Raw genomic sequence first — 18880 nt, 5'->3', positions numbered from 1 at the left:
AGGATTTCTTGTGTGCACTATGTTTCGCCGGGTGCGCGGGGGTTTGCAACCTGTGTGTGCAGGCACACGGGCACAGTTTAGAGGGATCAGTGGTAATCTGTGGTTTTAAGCTAGTACAATCATAAATATTCCCCCCCTATTCTGAGAGTGGCACCAAGATTTTAATTTTCCAGGGAGCTGCTAAAATATAAGGAGAGGGTAAAAGTAAAGCGGGGGATGGGGGGAGATGGTCTTTGAGCCACTTAGGCCCCCAGAACTTGCACAATTTTAGATGTCCTGAGAGGGAACCTCGGCAAATTTCTGATATATGTTTCATACCTTGATATATAATTAGCATAAAATAAAGATCTCTTACTCACCAAATCATTTGAAAGAACAATTTTACATATGTACCTTTGACTATTAATGTTTAAGCATTCATTTAAAGGTTTACCATCACCACAGATCACAGAAGAACTGTCAATAATAAAAAAAAGTGCAGACTTGGCAGTTTAGTAAACCAGCAGATTGAAGGGGCTTCAGGGGAGCCTCCCCTAGGAAATTTGTGTACATCCTCAAAATAAGGCATTTTCTGCATGATAGAAAACATTTTTAAAGCACACGTACCACAAAACATTTGGATAAAACCAGGGACGTATAAGATGACCAATTGTCTGGCATTCGGAGGGATAACCTTTCATTCTGGATTTTTAAATCATGAACAAATTTCTTCTTCTGTCTGAAAAGAAATATCGTAACATAGCATCATAGTCAATGATGGCAGGAAAAGACCATCTGGCCCATCCAGTCTGTGCAGTTATTCTGTCCATACTGCTAAGAATATATCCCATCTATCGGGCACAGGGTATGACCACCTGCAAGATTTCTCCTTTACAGGACGGTCTGGGTTTTTTGTCTTCCTCCTTTGTGCTCCACCATATCAGAGAGAAGAGCATACAAGATCCCCATTTAGTTCCCTCTAGCAGCCACTTGTCCTAGGCCTAATCGCAAAGCTCTGAAATAATCTAAATAGTCAGCATTACTTGTGTGACTGTTGCCAAACATCCAGCCTTCTCAGTCCCCTTTATAGCCTGCCAGACACCTGCATTTTCACTAGGATTTCTATTTATTGTGTACTTGCAGCCTGCCAGACAGCTATGTGAACACCTGGTTTTTTCCCACTAGAACCTCTAGCTATTACAGAACTTGTAACCCTTTGCCCTTAAATCCTTGTAACATATCTGTTTTGAAGGCCACTAAGGAGAACTTTGTACCCCATTTGACTATCATGGTCAATCTTTCATTGAAGGAGGGCTGCATTTCGAATTCATTGAAAAAAAAAAGCCTCTGTGAGACCTCTCTTAAAGAAACCTTACTAATTATAGGACCATCTCTATTATCATCAATGGTGTCAAAAGTATTGGAATCAATTGTGTTGCACAGCCGAACAATTTTCTTGATGAGAACCCAATATTTGATCGTCTCTAATCTGAGTTCAGAAAATCCCTCAGTACTGAAGTTCTTTTACTCTTTCTAATCAATTCTCTGAGCAGAAGCCTTGATTCTGGAAATAACTACATCTAAATCATGCTGAATATTTCATCAGCTTTTAATTCTACTGTCCATCATATTTTATAGTATTGATTTAAGAGAGTATGCAATCTCTGGTACTGTTTTAAGTTGGTTCTGCTCTTATTTGTTCAATCGACAACAGGCAAGGTGTTGTGTGAAGTCGCCCTCTTGGTATCCGTTGACGACTGATGTCCTGCAAGGCTCAGTACTGCCTGCGCTATTATTTACCATCTACATGGCTCCAATTTGCAGACTTTATGCAGGGCTTATTGTCAGAATACAGGCTATACACAGACTATATACAATTCTTCATTAAGGCAGATGCATCTTAGGATTTCATTGTGAAGTTGACAGGAGTCAGGTGGCACCTTATAGACTAACCAATTTATTGAAGCATGAGTTCACTTCATCAGATGCATGAAGCTGGAATCTTATTGGGTGTGCACCCCTGAGACAATGGTTGTCATATAACAAGGTAGCCCTAAAATATCTAAAACAAAAGTTTTGTTTTTGCAGGCCAGTAACCTTGGGATTGCTCCCCAGTCTATTTTAATGGATAACTCCAGGGTACAGATAGCATCTAGTGCTAAGAATCTAGGATTTATAATAGATCAGGATCTCACTTTTAATATGCAAATTAAGTCTGTGATGAAAACAGATTTCTATAAGTTATGTGTAATGCATACTCGGAAGCCACTACTCCCTGCTCCTGAGTTTCTCAGGGTAGTTCAAGCTTTGATTCTCCCATTACTGCACTATTGTGACTTTATACATTTGTCTGCCTAAATAGGCATTGAAAGCATTGCAGATGCAGATGTTACAAAATGCCACAGCAAGGGCATCTGGTTAATCTATGAGGGACCATATCTCGCCAGGGTAACACCCTTCACCTCTAACCTGAAGCACCTCCGGCATAATGCTGCATCCAAAGAACATGGCTAAACTTCCTGTAGGTCTGGATTCCTTTCATACGTCCTCCAGCTGGGACTTCCTGTGGCACTGGTGGATGACAATACATTCTGCATGAGTATATAAGGAAGTTCCTTGCAACCAACCAGCACCTCAGCAACAGGTCCTCCTGCTCTGCAGCATGTGTTGCTACTCCATTGTTCCTGATCCTGTTGGTGCCTTGTTTCTGATCCTGTGTGCCTCTTCTGTTCCTACTTCCATCTGTGTCCCCTTCTCCTGCCCTTGCCCTGCTCTCACATGCCTCTTCTCCTTGGCTTGACCCTTGCTTCCACTTATCTCTCATGCTTGACTTTGGCCTGGTTATCTGACTCTGCCTGCACATTGTCTGCCCTGCCCATTGACCTGTTCCTGGATTTGTTTCGCTCATTGGGACCTCACCTAAGTTCTGCTGGCTCCCGAACTCAAGGGTTCAACCTGTGGGGAAAATGGTTGGTAAAGATGAAACCTAGATCCATTCCCTGAGCATTTCCTCCTACTGACAGCATAGACCTAGGGGGTTCACCTGCTAGGCTGAGTCAATCACGCCTCAGTCCTAACCAATCCTGACATCCAATTTTGAAAGATCTTCATTGGCTCCCAATTGCATCTAGAATCTTCTATACAGTTTTGATGTTAGTCCATAAACTGGTGGCTTTGGACTCTTTTCTGTGGGCAAACACTTTATTTCATTTATATAATCCATCATAATTGTTACAATCTTTGCAAAGAGGGCTCCTAGACATACACTCCGTCCACCATGCTCAGCTAGCAGTAACAAGAAAAAAGAGCCTTTTCCGTGGCTGCTCCCATGCTCTGGAATTCCATCCCTCAGGAAGTTGTACGAAAACATTCAAAGCAATGCTGAAGACTTATTTAATCAAGCTTGCATTTGACTAAGTTAAGAGCAAATGAAGTGACTGCTATGATTGTTGTTTCTTCTAGGGTTTTATAATTTGATGCCAGCTGGTTACACACCAATGGTTGCACACAGACTACAATGAAAGCCAGGGAATTTCCCTAGCTTGCCAGGATTATGGGTGGCTAGTTGACTTATGGATTGAATGGAGAGTAGAGGATGTTTGACTAATAAGAGGGGGGGACTAACTGGTCAGCTCATGGGGTGGGGGAGGGGAGAGGAAGGGGATGACTGAGTGGGGGTTGAAATAGAGATTGGTGGGGGAGGCAATTGAGAGAGCAAGAAAAACTGTGGGGAATGGTGTGGGGGACTGAAAGAGACTGGTAGGGGTTAGGTTGTTGTTTTGAGAGAGACTAGTGAGGTTAAGGTATGGAAATTGAGATAGACTAGTGGGGGGAAGAGAGAGAGAGAGTTTGGTGGTAGGAGAATGTTGTGCTTGGCAGTAACATGGCTTGGACCACGGACCGCCATTCTTACCTCCAGCCCCCCAACCAGTGCTCAAGCTCACCCAATGCTGTTTCAGGCCTCCTGTTGGAACACGCGGTCATCCACCACAACTGACCATGCCCAGTGCACACCATGGGAAGACACCACTGACTCTTGGAGGGGCTTCCCCCTAGGCACGCATGTGCCCAAACTGCTCGGATTTAAAGGGCCCACTGTGGGAAATCTCTGATTGTATTTCCTGATGATGTGGGGAGCTCCTGCCTATATAAGCCCGCCTCAGCAGCACTTCCTTGCCTTGGCAATAGGTGACTTGTCTTGAAGTGTGCCTTGCCTCCATGTTCTTGAGTTCCTGCATTACTGTGTGTGCCATGTTCCTGTTTCTTATTCATGCTTCCTGTGTGACCGTCTGGGTCATGTTCTTCAGCTCTCGTCCTCCTTGTGGTCAGTCTCTGGTCACTTGCCTTCTTTGTGGTCAGTCTTCACCTTTGTCTCTAGTCATCAGTGTCTTCTCTCCTGCTTGTGCTGATCCTTGCTTCCCATCAGACTCTCCTTTCCTCTGTGTTTCTCAGATGGCTTTTTGGCTTGACTTCTGTTTGTACACTGACTCTGATTGATCTCTACCTGCCTGTGACGCTTTCCCTTGTCCGTACACCGTCTGCTTGCGTCCGTTCCTGGGTCCAAACCTTGACCGAGCTTCCCTGGTCCCTTGGAAACTCAAATAGCAGTTTAAACGTATTTATCTTAAAAGTACCCAGGTGGGATTTGAACCCTCACCACCTGGATGGAAGGCAGATACCTTCCCCACTGAGCCAACAACTCACTTTCCAACCACTGGCTTCAGAAGTCCCTCTCAAAGTCCATAGTTCAAAAGTCCATAGTTCAAAAGTCCGGCCCCACTGGGCCTAACTGCCACCTCCCTCCATACCTCTGGGACCTCAACCTTTCCCCAGAGGTACAGCCACCCACTGGCAGTTCTCCAGGCAAAGTATCCTTGTCGTTCGTCCAACAACAGAAGTCCCCGCGCTCAGCTTCTCTATGTTAGTTGCGGCAGTCCTTCACACGGTCGGGGAATGTCCAGCCTCGAAGTCTCCCAGAGCAGACAGGAAATCCGATCCTTCCTCCTCGGTCCCCCGCAGGAGACTGAGACTGCTCTACTAGGGAGTCCTTTTTATCCTGTGGAAACTCCTCCTCCTCTGCCAGCTGATTGGCTCCAGGGAAGTCCCACCCTTAACCTCCCACACCTGTGGTTCTTCTGTCCTTGTAACATCCGGGGGAAGGAACCAAGGGACGTCTCTTGCCTGGTGTTGCTGTATTTTCCTTCCCCCCCCCCCTTCCCTTGAATCTTTGGTTCCTAGCTTTATTCTTCCTATCTAGTCTAGCATAGTGACCCCGTCACACTGCCACTGACCTTTGCTGGACATCAACTCCACCTGTATCTCACCTGTGCTAGACCCCAATCTCAAACTGCACCTACTCGTCAGATCTTCACCTCCACAGAGGCCTGCCTAAGTCCAGCCAGCCCCAGCACCTGAGGTTTCAGCTAAGGGGAACGTGGGCTGGTATTGGTGAAGTTCCAGTTGGGCCTCTGCTTTTGTCAGCTCCGCCAGCCAACGGTGGGGACTTGCAGAGCTCCTCCCTACAGGATGTGGTAGCTCTATGTTGGTCCAAGGGTCCACGCTCTTAACAGGGAGAGGGCGAGAGAGCTGGGAGATTGGTGGCGGAAAAGAGAGAGATAGAAGGTAGATGACAAACAAGTGGTAGATTGGGAGACAGAGAGGGGAAGAGAGACTGCTGGAGGTATAGAGGAGAGAGAAAAAAAGAGACTAGTGGGAGGATAGAGAGAAAGAGACAGATGTGGGGGATAGGGTTGGGGAAATTGAGAGAGAAAGATATAGACTAATGGGGATGAAGAGAAGGAGGTTTCGAGTTGGCCTTTTTTTAGTGTGGGGGATCACCCTCCTCTTCCCCTCCCCCCATTCCTCTAAGGTGAGACAGCTCTCTGCTACTAGGAAAACTTGACCACCCCTGCACTATTCTGCAGAAGTCTTCCTATACTGAACCTAAACAAAATATAATAGCAAAATAGATATTTAACATTTTTTTCCACAAATTTTAACATTATCGTAGACCTTCTCAGCACATTTATCAAACTTGTGCTCCAGTTTAGCCACAGTGTTTTTCCTGTAGAAAATCACAGGATATTTTTACTAATAAATCGGGAGCAGTTTTTGTACACTGCAATGAAAGTGGAGCAAACGTTTGTCAGATCTGTTCCTGAGAGTGACAATCAGACTGCTAGCTGCATCTTGCCAATGCAACAGCTGATTGGCATGTGACGAAGTGCGAGATGTCCTTTCAACAGCATCAGCTTTCCCGTGTACATCAGAGTAGCTGACAGCTTGCTTAGACACAGCCAAAACAAACAGCTATGACTCAACCATAATGCTACTAAACACAAAAAAATGACTACAATGCTCCTTATGGCAAAAAGCTATCCATTAAGGGCTTAACTTTCAAAGCTATTTACCCATCTAGAACCAAGGGGCAGAAAAGGTTGTTAAAAGTAATCCGGGGCTCAGTTTGGTTAATTCACACTGGAGGGAGGCATTCCGGGGAGTGGAGTTAGAGCATTTTTTTTTCTTTAAAAATTATGTGCATAAGTTAAACTGCACAAGTTAGGACTTCCCATAAGAAGATGTAACTTTGTGCGAGTTATTCTGTGTGCATACCAGGCTGATTAACTATGAATTTTCAAAACTAATTTATGTGTATAAGTTCACTTTGAAAATTCAGGGCAAAATCTGTGTGTAAAAGGTATGCACAGACTTAACCGAGCTATTTATAGTTATAAAATTAACCTTTTTGCCTGAAGACATTTTGCGATGTATATACTAACCCGTGCTAAAATCTGTGGTTAATATTCACTATCCAACAATTTTAGTTAAGGAATTACATACTGCTTTAATGCTAGATAAACAGCACTAATGAGATGCATTAAAACTGCCATGTTAAAGGCAACCAAGCCATGATCACACAGCTGTGTTTGGCACCTTAGGTGAATACCCTGGAGAAGAGAAGAGATTTGTGAATATGACACACAGGCATTTGAATAAAGGTATAGGTAAGGGCTTCTCAAATTGTGAGGCAGGACCCACAAATGGGCTCAGAAGTGCCTCAAATGTCAATTCTCTTCAGGTTGCAAGAGGCGGCAGCAGCAGCAGTATTAGTAGTGGGAGTCAGTGTGGGGACCTGCGAGACAGCACACACTCACAGGCTCTGCAGAGACCCCCTGCCCTCGCGTGAATCTCTCTATTATAACAAGAAGCCCTGCATGAAGAGGGACTGGGGGCCGCTGCAGGGCCGTAAGCTTGCAATGGCTCATAGGCCCCGTGCTGGCTTTCCTTACTAATGCTGTTGCCACTTGCAGCAATGATGTGAGGGCTTAGAAACAGCAATGATGCAAGGAGAAGGCTAAGTGTGCATGGGCCAGTCAAGATGATCATTGGCTTCTTTCCCCTCACCCACCACTGAATCCACCCAAGAGAAAAATGTCATCTCATTTTTTTGGAAAGAGGAGTAAAAAAAAAAAAAAGCATTTTTGCATGCTTTCTATTCTAACCAAGATTTGTTACTTTCATATAAAGATCATGATACAACTCAGTAAGATCAACTGACCTTTGTGTTACGAAATACCACTTTATCTTTGCAAGTATGTGCTATTATTAGGAAACATTGGCCAGTATTGGAAGCTCATTCAATTTTTACTGAATAAATACGCTTTGCTTTTTCACAGGAAGAGAATTTAAAAGATATGATTGTTATGCCAATAGCACCTTCAGATACCACTATGGCGACACACAGAGATCTAGCCTTTCAAGGGACATTATCCTTGTGGCAATTGTGCTATGTATTCATTGGTCCTAAAAGGATAACCTTTTATTTCCAAAGATGCATATCAAGTTGACCAGCAATCCTTCACAAATTGTAAATCTGTTTCTGATCTATTTAATAAATAAATATGATAAATATGTGGGGAACCCCTGGTCACCCACTAGATAGGAGTTACACAGCTAGAGGGAGATGGCATCCTTTCCCCTTCCTTGAAGTGGTAGCTAGGAGTAGGTGAGGCGTGGCATTTGAGTTGAGCTGTCGAGAAGCTCTTGATGTATTTCTGTTCAGTGTGAGGCCCATCCCTCTCACTGGATTTATTTTTTTAGAGGTTATTACTTTCTCTGAACTGTCTACCAGTCTGGATCTGCCTCTGGTTAAGAACATGGATTTTGTTAGGCGTTTTTGCTAATTTTGAGGCGTGGATGCCTGAGCCCTTTTGATGATGGCAATTCCCCAGATCTGGAAGCCAGGACACTGAAGACCTGGTAGCACCCTGTCTAAGAGAGAGACAGATCTTCCGCGACAGTGATTTCTCTCCAGAGGAGATTTTTTTTTTTTTTAATCTATCAGAGAGTTTCACCCTTTTGGTTGGTGAGGAGGTTTTTGCCACCCTCAGTTGGAGCTGGTAGCTCAGTTCTGAATTTCTTAACATATCATACCTTTCCCTCTGAGAGGTCACAGACATCAGGAAGAAGGAGAAAAACATGGGAGACTCGCAGAAGGATCTCCATCCTAAGAGACCGGGCACAGGTTGGGTAACAGAGACTGAGATGGAAGACTCAGCTTTTCCATGTATAAGGGGAACCCTGCACAGAGTAGGACTTAACTCCCCAGTGGCTGGAACTCTTATGCACTCAGAACAAGAGTGGTAGGAGAAATCTCAGGGAACCTGGGTTCAGCAACACATACGGAGAAGCAGACCCACTTACAGCTGTAACGTCACATGATTTTGGAGTGATTGGTCACTGAGTAATTATTTTGAAAGAATCAATAAAGTTTTCTTTTGAACATCCAGGACTGTGTCCTTCCTGTTTGTCCCCAGCAGCACAGCACCCTTAACCACCAGAGTATCAAACAGGAAACAAGCACACCTAAGGGGAAAAAGCACACCACTGCCTGGGCCATGAAGGTCTGCCTTCACCCCCACAGAAAGGACCCCTTCAGGAAGGGAAGAGGATAGTGAAGACAGCCCCAGATACATACATTCTTTTGTGTGATCTTTGGAAAACAGGTAACTTCATGGAAAAAGAATTAGAAATATAATGTTGAGAAAACTATGATTGATTATGTAAGGATATTGGACCCTTGTGCTGTGAGATGGTTGACGCAGTCTAGCAGGCAAACCCACTAGGCCCACACCAGCAGCTGGTGAACACATCCTGGACTGGAACTAGACTTGAGTCTCACCTATTTCAGCCCCGTTCCCCATGAGCTGAGCCTTTGCATTCTGGGAACTGGCAGGACATAGGCAATGGTGCCACAGGATAAGAATAAGAGAGAGTCCAGAACCAAGCTGAAGTCTGGGCAGACAGCAATCAAAGAAACACGAAGTACAGGCCAAGGGTAGGGGCAGGCAGTGAGCAAAGCATAGTCTGGTTTCCATAGTGATGATCAGAGGCAGGCAGCAGGCAAAAAGGTAGTCCAGGTCCAAGCAGAGGTCAAATCTGAGAAGTTAGACAGAGGCATGATGAAGGCAAGGAGGACAGATTGGCTAGGCAGGGAGGGCAGGATGCTGGACAAGGCAGGGCAGGCTGGACGAGGCCAGGATGCCACAAGCTGGATGAGGCAAGGATGAGACAGGCTGGATGAGGCAAGACGCAGAAACACAGGGCAACATGTACTGCAAGGCAGGAGACCCATTGCTGAGGCAAAGTTCAAGGGGGAGAGCTCAGGCTAAATACCGGATGGCACTGACATCATCAGAAGATGCTAGTGGCTGCACTCCTGCCTCAAGGTCTACAAGGCTAGGTCTGGTATGCACTCACTTTAGGAGCAGCACATCAGGGCAGGAGTGTTGGTTGCTGATGGAGGCATCCATGCCATATTGGGGGATTACAATACCCTCCTTTCTAAGTCCCCTCCCCACGCTTCTAGGCTTAGGCTTCTGGGGAAAGCATCAATGGGTTATTTTCATCCCCTATGGAGCATGGGGCTTAAATGCTGGTTAAAGAGGGAATTCCAGGGAGTCTTTGGTTTTGGAAGAATGCAGAAAGCCTTAGCCCATTGGTTCTTTGCTGCAGGGGTGTATCTTTTGCAGAAATGAAAGCATTATACTAGAGCCCCTTGATTATTTTGTAGAGCAAGGAGAGCCCCCTCCCCAAAGAGAGTGGCCTCTGGCTCCACAATGAAGGATTTTGAAGATTCCAAGTGGAAGAGACAGTAAACTTGTAGAAGCTCTAATTGGATAGCTTTAGATATTTTAATGGCTTCTGTCTCTACTGGGGACATCGGTTGGGCACTGCCCTAAGGAGCTTCTCCCCTGGAAGTAGATCACCTGGATAGTCTTCCAATCTATGAGGTAGCAGGGTCTTGGGCAGTTGCTTACTGCATTCATTGGTGATGGCTGCATACTGGAGCAGCATATCAGTCAAGGTTGTCCAAGTCAGCAGGGCTGGTAGTAGCATCTGAGCAGAACAGTGCTCCTGGCAGGAAGTGCCCCAGTGGGTAATTTGTATCATACCCCAATCTATAGAAGGTTGATGGAGTCATAACCCCGGGTAACCCAAGAATGACAGGGTTGACTACTCTGGGTAATACATAGAACTCAATACTCTCCTAATGAAGGCCAGTCTGCATGGGGATTGGCAGTGTGCCCATGGTCAAGCGGCTGGGTTTCAGCTCACCGTAGACTGTGGAGATGATGCAGGTTGCTGTCAAGGTGGTGGTGAGCCAGTTAAGTTGATGAAGAAATGACTCCTGGATAAAATTGCCACTAGCTCCTAAATTTAGTGTAACCTTTTGTCGAGGGGTTGTTGGTTCTTCTATGGCCATAAAAGAATTTGTTAGTCCAGGCTGCTCTTACCATCATTCCCTTTCTTCCTGCACTTCCCAGGGAGTGAGGTCTTTCTGTGGGGGAAGAGGACATTTTCTGTGGCCCAGGTGATGGAGTGTCCCTCCTGATGTATGTGAGTCTTTCTGGTGAGGTGTTCTCTTCAAGGACAGAAAGGCTGGACTCAGACTGGCTGTTCAAATCATATTTATTGAATATTTCAAACACTATCCCACAAACATTCAACAAATGAAATTGTACAGTTGAACTATTTACACAGTGTCTCTGCTGGGGTGCTGGTGTCCATCTCTCCAGCTCCTTGGAGAATGCTTGCCACTGTCTACTCATCTGTGGAGCAGCTCTGCAAAGGGGAATCTTAGGGGGTGCCCCACATCATGAAAAGCTCCTACCTGGGTCCAAAGTTTGGTCTGATGCCCACAGCCTGTGTCCTTATCCCTTGGAGATGGATATCCAGTTGGGAGTTTCCCCAGGCTTGATGTTGCGACCTTGATGGACATCTTAGGAAGAGAGGCCAGATATTCCAGTTATGTTTACAGCCCTCTACCTCCTTTCACAGGAGTGTGAAGAGGGGTGGAGAAAAAACCTCCTCACTAACAAAAGTAGAAAAATCCAAAAGTCTCTATCCAAAATATCTCACACTGGGTAGTGCTGTCACCGGTCTTCCTCTACTAGGGAGTAGAAGGATTGATCACAGGTCTCTAGCCCCTGCTTTCAGGATTGGAGGGGTTGATCCTTTCCGAAGCACAGGGGGTCTCCAAAATAAGAAAACATCAAAACCTGACCAAAATCTACAAAAACCTTCATTCTCTGCAAAACGGAGGGAGGGAGACCCTCTCAGACAGGATGCACTGAAGAGGGATCTTTTTCTTAACGCAAAAAAAACCCACCAAGCTGGGTTAGTGAGTCCAACTCAGCAGGGAGAAATGAAAAAACACTACTTCCTACTCAAAACTTAACTCTAAACTGAGCTCCACACTCTACCTCTAACTCTGCCTTATGCCCTTGGGATAGCCAATCACAATCAGCTCAGTGGAGAAACTGAAGGAGAACAGAAATTCCATGTTGTTGTAGGGAGATTAGCCTGTGATTTCTAACTCCACCTCCCTTATATGTATTAGTTACCAGCGACCTCCTGTTTGTTGTTAGAAAATTACACAACTGTCTGAATAAAAACAAATCTCATTTCTTTATAGGTTAGACAGGGCTAAGCTTAACACTTCGTCAGCAATACACACACAGTCAATTAGGGACACAGGCAATAAGACAGACAATAGTTACCAAAGCATATTTAACTTCCTGTGCTTATCAAATTACCCTGAATTTCTGCTAGTCTCACCTCTCTTTAGCTGAGACTTACTTTTGAACACTAATAAGTTCTACCTTACTAACCCCTGAGGTAGGAAATGGAACCAGATTCTTACCAGGCAACAGGTAGTAGGAATGTGAATCGTTTTTTGACGATTTAAAATATCGTCCGATATATTTTAAATCGTCAAAAATCGTTAGAGGCGCGATACAATAGGAATTCCCCAGATTTATCGTCAAAAACCGTAAATCGGGGGAAGGGGGAGGGGAAGGGGGAGGGCGGGAAAACCGGCACACTAAAACAACCCTAAAACCCACCCGACCCTTTAAAATAAATTCCCCACCCTCCCAAACCCCCCCTAAAATGTCTTAAATTACCTGGGGTCCAGTGGGGGGGTCCCGGTGTGATCTTCCACTCTTGGGCCACGGGTGCGTTAATAGAAATGGCACTGGCGCCATTTTGGTTCCTGTCCCCTGACGTCACGAGCGCAAGAGATCGCTCCTGGACCCCCGCTGGACCCCCAGGGACTTTTGGCCAGCTTGGGGGGGGCCTACTGACCCCCACAAGACTTGCCAAAAGTCCAGCGGGGGTCCGGGAGCGACCTCTTGCACTCGAATCGTATTGCCGTATTGCAAAATGGCGCCGGCGCCATTTCTATTAACGCAGCCGTGGCCCGAAAGTGGAAGATCACACCGGGACACCCCCACTGGACCCCAGGTAATTTAAAACATTTTGGGGGGGTTCGGGAGGGTGGGGGATTTATTTTAAAGGGTCTGGGTGGGTTTTAGGGTTGTTTTAGTGTGCCTGCCAACTTGTTTTGATTTGTCCTGTCAATCCCTGCCAGAAGATGGCCATTAGGTTGTCATCATTCCAGTGGAGCTCAGATGCCAGGGTATGAAAATGTATTGCATATTCACTCACAGTTCAGGTACCCTGATGGATTTGTAGTAGGTCTCTGGCTATGGATAAGGCACACCTCGGTTCATCGAATAAGAGATGGAATTATTAGAGAAAGTTGTCCAAGTTCCAGAAGAGTGGATTTTCATGTTCCCAAAGAGCGGACGTCCATTACAGCATAGGGCCACCCAGCAAGGAGAGGAAGAAAGTACTTTTAATTCTATCCAAGGGGAAGTGAACAGCCTGAAGTACGAAGTGTATCTTACAAGAGTTGCCAACTGGATCCAGATTTTCAGGACAGGTTGATCCAGTCCTGGTTTTACCCCATGGCATGCAGGGACTTGTTCTCATTTCCTTAGTGCAATCCTAAGAAAAAGCAAGACAAGTCTCTGCATGTGGGGGAGTAAAACCAGAACTGGATCAACCTGTCCTGAAAATCTGGATCCAGATGGCAAACCCTATATCTTACACTAATTTATGAATCATTGGCACTATTTGGTGACACCAAGATACCTGGGAGGAGATAGAATTTGTGACATGGGCCCTGGAACAGTGGCAGGCATGCCAGAGGAAGACCCACCGGGGATAGTGCTGGAGTTGGTAGCTGGGTCAGCATAGCATCCAAGCCTTGAGCAAGGCCCTGAAGTGAACTGGTCACCTGGTTAAACTACTGGGCTAATCCTTGGAGATGACCAGCCAGGAAATCCAACTGGTCCTGTTGTTGTTTCACCTGCAGTGTCAATCCAGAGATGGCCTGAGCTTGGGCCACATTCGCTGAGTCCATTGCCTCAGAAACCTGTAAGTATAGTGGACACTTGTGCTGCGACATGGTTGACACTCCCTAGCAGGCAAACCCACTAGGCCTACTCCAGCAGCTGGCCAATGTGCCCTGGACTAGGACTAGACTGAAGCTTCAACTTACCAGCCCTGACCCTGCAGGTTGAGCCTTTAGATTCTGGGGTCGGCAGATCTTAAGCAATGGCCCCCACAGGTCAGAGAGTAATAGAGAGGCCAGGACCAAGTTGAGATCTGGACAGGCAGCAGGCAAAAGGGTAGTCCAGGTCCAAGCAAAGGTCTAAATCAAGAAGTTAGGCAGAGGTAGGATGAAGGCAAGGAGAACAGACTGGAGATGCAGGGCAGGACTCTGGACAAAGCACAGCAGGCTGGAAGAGGCAAGGAACAGAAACGCATGGCAACACATACTGCAAGGCAGGAGACCCGTTGCTGAAGCGAAGTTCAAAGGAGAGTGCTTGGATTAAATGCTGGAAGGCGCTGACCAAGGCCAGTGCACCAGTGGTCAAGATGGAGTGGAGGCTGTGGGGCCGGGTCCACCAGTGGTCAAGATGGAGTGGAGGCTGTGGGGCCACCCAGAGGACTCCACCCCATGGGCAGCCAAAGTGAAAAAAAAGCTGTAGGACACATAGCAGTCTTGCCAAACCCCTGCCTGATCCAATGTAGAGGAAAAAAAGCAAATCCTCTGCACGAGCCAGCAGCGAGAGCAGCAGCAGCATTTGGGTGGTGTCGTCTCCTGCTGCTGTGGAGTCAGTCTCACCAGAGGAGCAGCAAGATTTTGCAGCTTCTACCACAAGATTGGTTTTGCAGCAGTGGGGGGGAGGTGTCACTCAGGTGCTGCCCCTGCTCCTGCCTCATGCGGGATGAGGGAGAAGCCCAACACTAGTAGACTGTGTTGGGGAGTCCCTGCACTTGGAGTGGGAGGAAGAGCCTGGAAGTGACTGGGTGGGAGGTGGGAGAGGGGGGGAGGAGGAAGGCATAGGAAGGGGAGGAAAGAACAAAGGATGTAGGGAAGGCGGGAGAGGGGAAAAGGGGGAGGAAGCTGAGGTAATGAGGAAATAATGTGAGAAAGTGGAATCATAGATAGTAGGGTGAGAGGGAGGGGAGTCTCTGGAGGAATGGGGGTGGGGAAGAGTTGAGGTAGCGTGAGAAGGGGAGGAAGGGGGAGCATCTGAAGGGAGAGAAGGGGTGGGGAAGAAAGAGGGGTGATGGGGAAGAGGGGAGGAGAAGCTGGGATGTGGGGTAGGGTGATGAGAGCTGGGGGAAGGAGCCAAGGTATTAAGGCTGCAGTGTGCCTGATGGACCCTGGACCCTGTTCATCCGCCGACTGCCTAAGTGAAGAAGAGGCTTTGGGCTGCCAGGAGACCACATCCAACCAGCAGCTCAAGTGGAGCAGAGGCCACCTTCTGATCTCGACCCGATAAAGGCCAAAGTGAAGAGACGGGTCCAGAGCTCCCAGGGGATCAATTGGAAGAAAAGAAAATGTGAAGCCCATGTGTGTGAGACAGCAGGTGTGTGTGTGTGTGTGTGTGTGTGTGTGTGTGTGTGTGTGTGTGTGTTTGTGTGGGAACATGCATGTGAGAAAGAGGGAGTGTGTGTGTCTGAGAGAGGAAGCATGTGTATATGTGAGAGGGGAGAGTGTGTGTGCATATGTGAGAGAGAGAAGGGAGAGAGTTTGTGTGCCCTCCCTCCACCACTAATCCCCAGGTATGGAGAGTGGGATTTTTTTTTTATCCTTTTTGGTTTTGGTTGTTGGGTGTTTGATGTGTCTGCTATTTTGAGCTTTTTTGCTGGTATTTGGGATATTAAAAAATACAATTTGAATGAATTTTTAAATATTAGTTAGTTATTCTTCAGCTGTCTTGAAATATTTCTTCTCATTATTGGTATGGTTTTACTATTATGACTGATGTTTTATATTTCTTGATTTTGTTGTTTAATGGTTTGAGGGGAATGGGGATGTTTTTGTTTTTGCATTGTTGCACTGTGGACAGGGTCTGGCTTATTGCGATGTCCAGTTCAGTTTTTGCCTGCACATTTCTATTTATTCTTGGTGGTCTCTTTGTCCTGTATTTAGTGGAGGTTTGTCAGTGTTTTGCATGTGTGGCAGAGGTGAAGTGTTCTGCTGTGTGGGGTTGTGTGGCAACCTGGCTTGTTCTGTTTTCCTGCTGGGAGGTGTATTGGTATTTTGGGATCTGGTGTATTTGTTGTTGTTTGAGCACTGGCAGTTGGTGCTGTTTTAGCATGGGAGGTTTGTTGTGTTGTAGTTGTTTGCTCATGGTTTTCTGGGGGTTGGGCCCACATTCAAAATGCTTTGAAGTAGGCCTGGTGGTGTGTGGGTGTTTTTGCAGAGTTTTCTGGTTGGTACCACAGCAGTGCTTGTGGAAGTAGTGTACAGGTTGTTGTGTAGATATTTTCACTTCAGAAGACTGTACTCTGAATGTTATTTAAATGCAAAATCTATTATAATAGATGTATAATTTATTTGTAATTGTGTGCTTGTAGAGGGACGGAGTAGGAAAGGGGTGCTAGGGCATCTAGTGCTCTTGCATTGGCCATGGATTCCGGAGGAGAGGGGGTGAACCAGGGTGGGGAGGAATGTCAGATTTTAGGGTTTGGATTATGGAGGGAGATGAATGAATCATGGGGGGGTGGGGGGGGGCAGTGCACAACTTGTTCACACAGGGCAGCAAAAAAGTTTGAACCGGTCCTAGCGCTGACATCATCAGAAGGTGCTAGTGGCTGCATTCCCACCGCAGGGCCTGCAAGGCTGGAACTGGTGAGTGCATGCATGCTTTAGGAGCAGTGCACTAGGGCAGGAGCGTCAGCAGCTGATGGAGGCATCTATGCCACGTCAGGGGGCTGGGGTCAGCACTGAGGTGAGTGCTGATGGTTATGGATCATGACCAGCAAACATTACAGACTAGAACTAGTTTTACCGAACACAAAAGCTGGATTCAAACTGGTAAAATAGATGCACTGAAGGTCACATACTTTTTGGAACATTGTCACTCTTGAGGAAATAGAGTGGACCATTGTTAATCATTTTAAAATAAATTGGCATGGGGGGTGATCGTGAACATTTTTTGCATCTCAGAGAATAGTGAATTTATTGTTTACATAGTTTGATACCAGCTGCTTTGAATACAAAACTTGATTGGACCATTTTCTTTTAAATATTTTCTGTTTGTTTTGTTAACTACCTTTGATTGCCCTTATGTGAATTAAATAAGAAGAGCTGTTTTTGATTCGCTGATAAGACTTTTTGGTTGGCTGTTGAGAATTTGACTTTCCCACTGGTTTGTGTTCCAGAGTTCTGTATAAGACATGAAAACTGAGCTCAGATGTAATGGTGTTTATGTGCGGAGGACACCCCCATTGTAAAGCTTGTGTCTTGAAAAATGATGTCATGTCAGGCTTTTATGGAGTATTGAAGAAAGTGTTTGTTTTTCCTTTTTTTCAATGCTACTGAAACATTATTTTACATCAATAAATATATATATATATATATATTTTGACCTATGATTAAAGTTTAGAACCTTGTATTGTATTTGTGCAATTCATTGCTCTTATTATGATGGTCCTCCTAAAACAATCTGACATTTATGTGACTTATTCTTGAATGCCTCTTCTTTTTTCTTGTTTTCCATATGCATTCTTTTTTTCTTGACTTTTGGGTTTTGTCCCATGGATCTTCAACCTTTTCTTGCTTTAGTTCCTAGAGAGAGTATCTCATGGCCCTGGCCTTCAGCAGTGGAGCCTTCTGAGGAGAATTTTCAAGTCAACCTATCCAAAGACATATTGCAGCTTACAGCAAAAGTACCCAAAGCCAAAGCCTTGCCATAATTTCTAAAAAGGGAAGTACTGAGACTTCCGCTTCTGCAGTTCTTCTAAATGTAGTCCCACTGGGTCCAGTTCTTGCTACTTCAGATCCAGTTCTGGAGAGGTGTGGCTCCCACATCTCCAGATCCAGTGCCAGTGGGTCTGACTCCTGCAACTCTGGATTCAGGTTTGTTGGGTCCAGTTCTGCTGATGCCTAATTGCTTACTTGACCTTGCACCTGTGAAGAATGCTCACTTGAATCTGGTCCCAATTGATGGGCTAGTTCCTGATCTTGTGCACCATAAAAATATCGCCATACTGGATCAGACCAAGGGTCCATTAAGCCCAGTATCCTGTTTCCAACATTGACCAATCCAGGCTACAAGTACCTGGCAAATACCCAAACACTAAGTAACTCATGCTACTGATGCCAGAAATATCAGTGGCTATTCACTAATTCAACTTGATTAATAGCAATTAATGGACTTCTCCTCCAAGAACTTATCCAAACCTATTTTAAACCCAGCTACACTAACTGCACTAACCACATTTTCTAGCAACAAATTCCAGAGCTTAATTGTGTGTTGAGTGAAAAAGAATTTTCTCTGATTAGTTTTAAATGTGCTACTTGCTAACTTCATGGAGTGCCCCCTAGTCCTTCTATTATCTGAAAGAGTAAATAATTGATTCACATCTACCCATTCTAGACCTCTCATGATTTTAAAGACCTCTATCATATCCCCTCTCAATTGTCTCTTCTCCAAGCTGAACAGCCCTAACCTCTTTTGCCTTACCTCTGAGGGGAGCTGTTCCATCCCCTTTATTATTTTGGTCGCCCTTCTCTGTATCTTCTCCAGTACAACTATATCTTTTTTGAAATGCAGTGAACAGAATTGTACACAGTACTCAAGATGTGGTCTCACCATGGAGTGATACAGAGGCATTATGACATTTTCTGTTTTATTCACCATTCCCTTCCTAACAACGCTTTACATTCTGTTTGCTTTCTTCACTCCCACAGCACACTGAGCTGACAATTTCAATGTATTATCCGCTATGATGCCTGGATCTTTTTCCTGGGTGGTAACTCCTATGTGGAACCTAACATCGTGTAACTACAGCATGGGTTATTTTTCCCTATATGCATCACCTTGCACTTGACCACATTAAATTTCATCTGCCATATGGATGCCCAATTTTCCAGACTCGCAAGGTCCTTCTGCAATTTATCACAACCCGCTTGTGATTTAACTACTCTGAATAATTTTGTATCATCTGCAAATTTGATTACCTCACTCGT

Source organism: Rhinatrema bivittatum, chromosome 1 (genome assembly GCF_901001135.1).
Source record: "Rhinatrema bivittatum chromosome 1, aRhiBiv1.1, whole genome shotgun sequence".
Taxonomy (NCBI): domain Eukaryota; kingdom Metazoa; phylum Chordata; class Amphibia; order Gymnophiona; family Rhinatrematidae; genus Rhinatrema; species Rhinatrema bivittatum.
The sequence above is the reverse complement of the archived record's forward strand: the minus strand, read 5'-3'. Positions refer to the sequence as shown.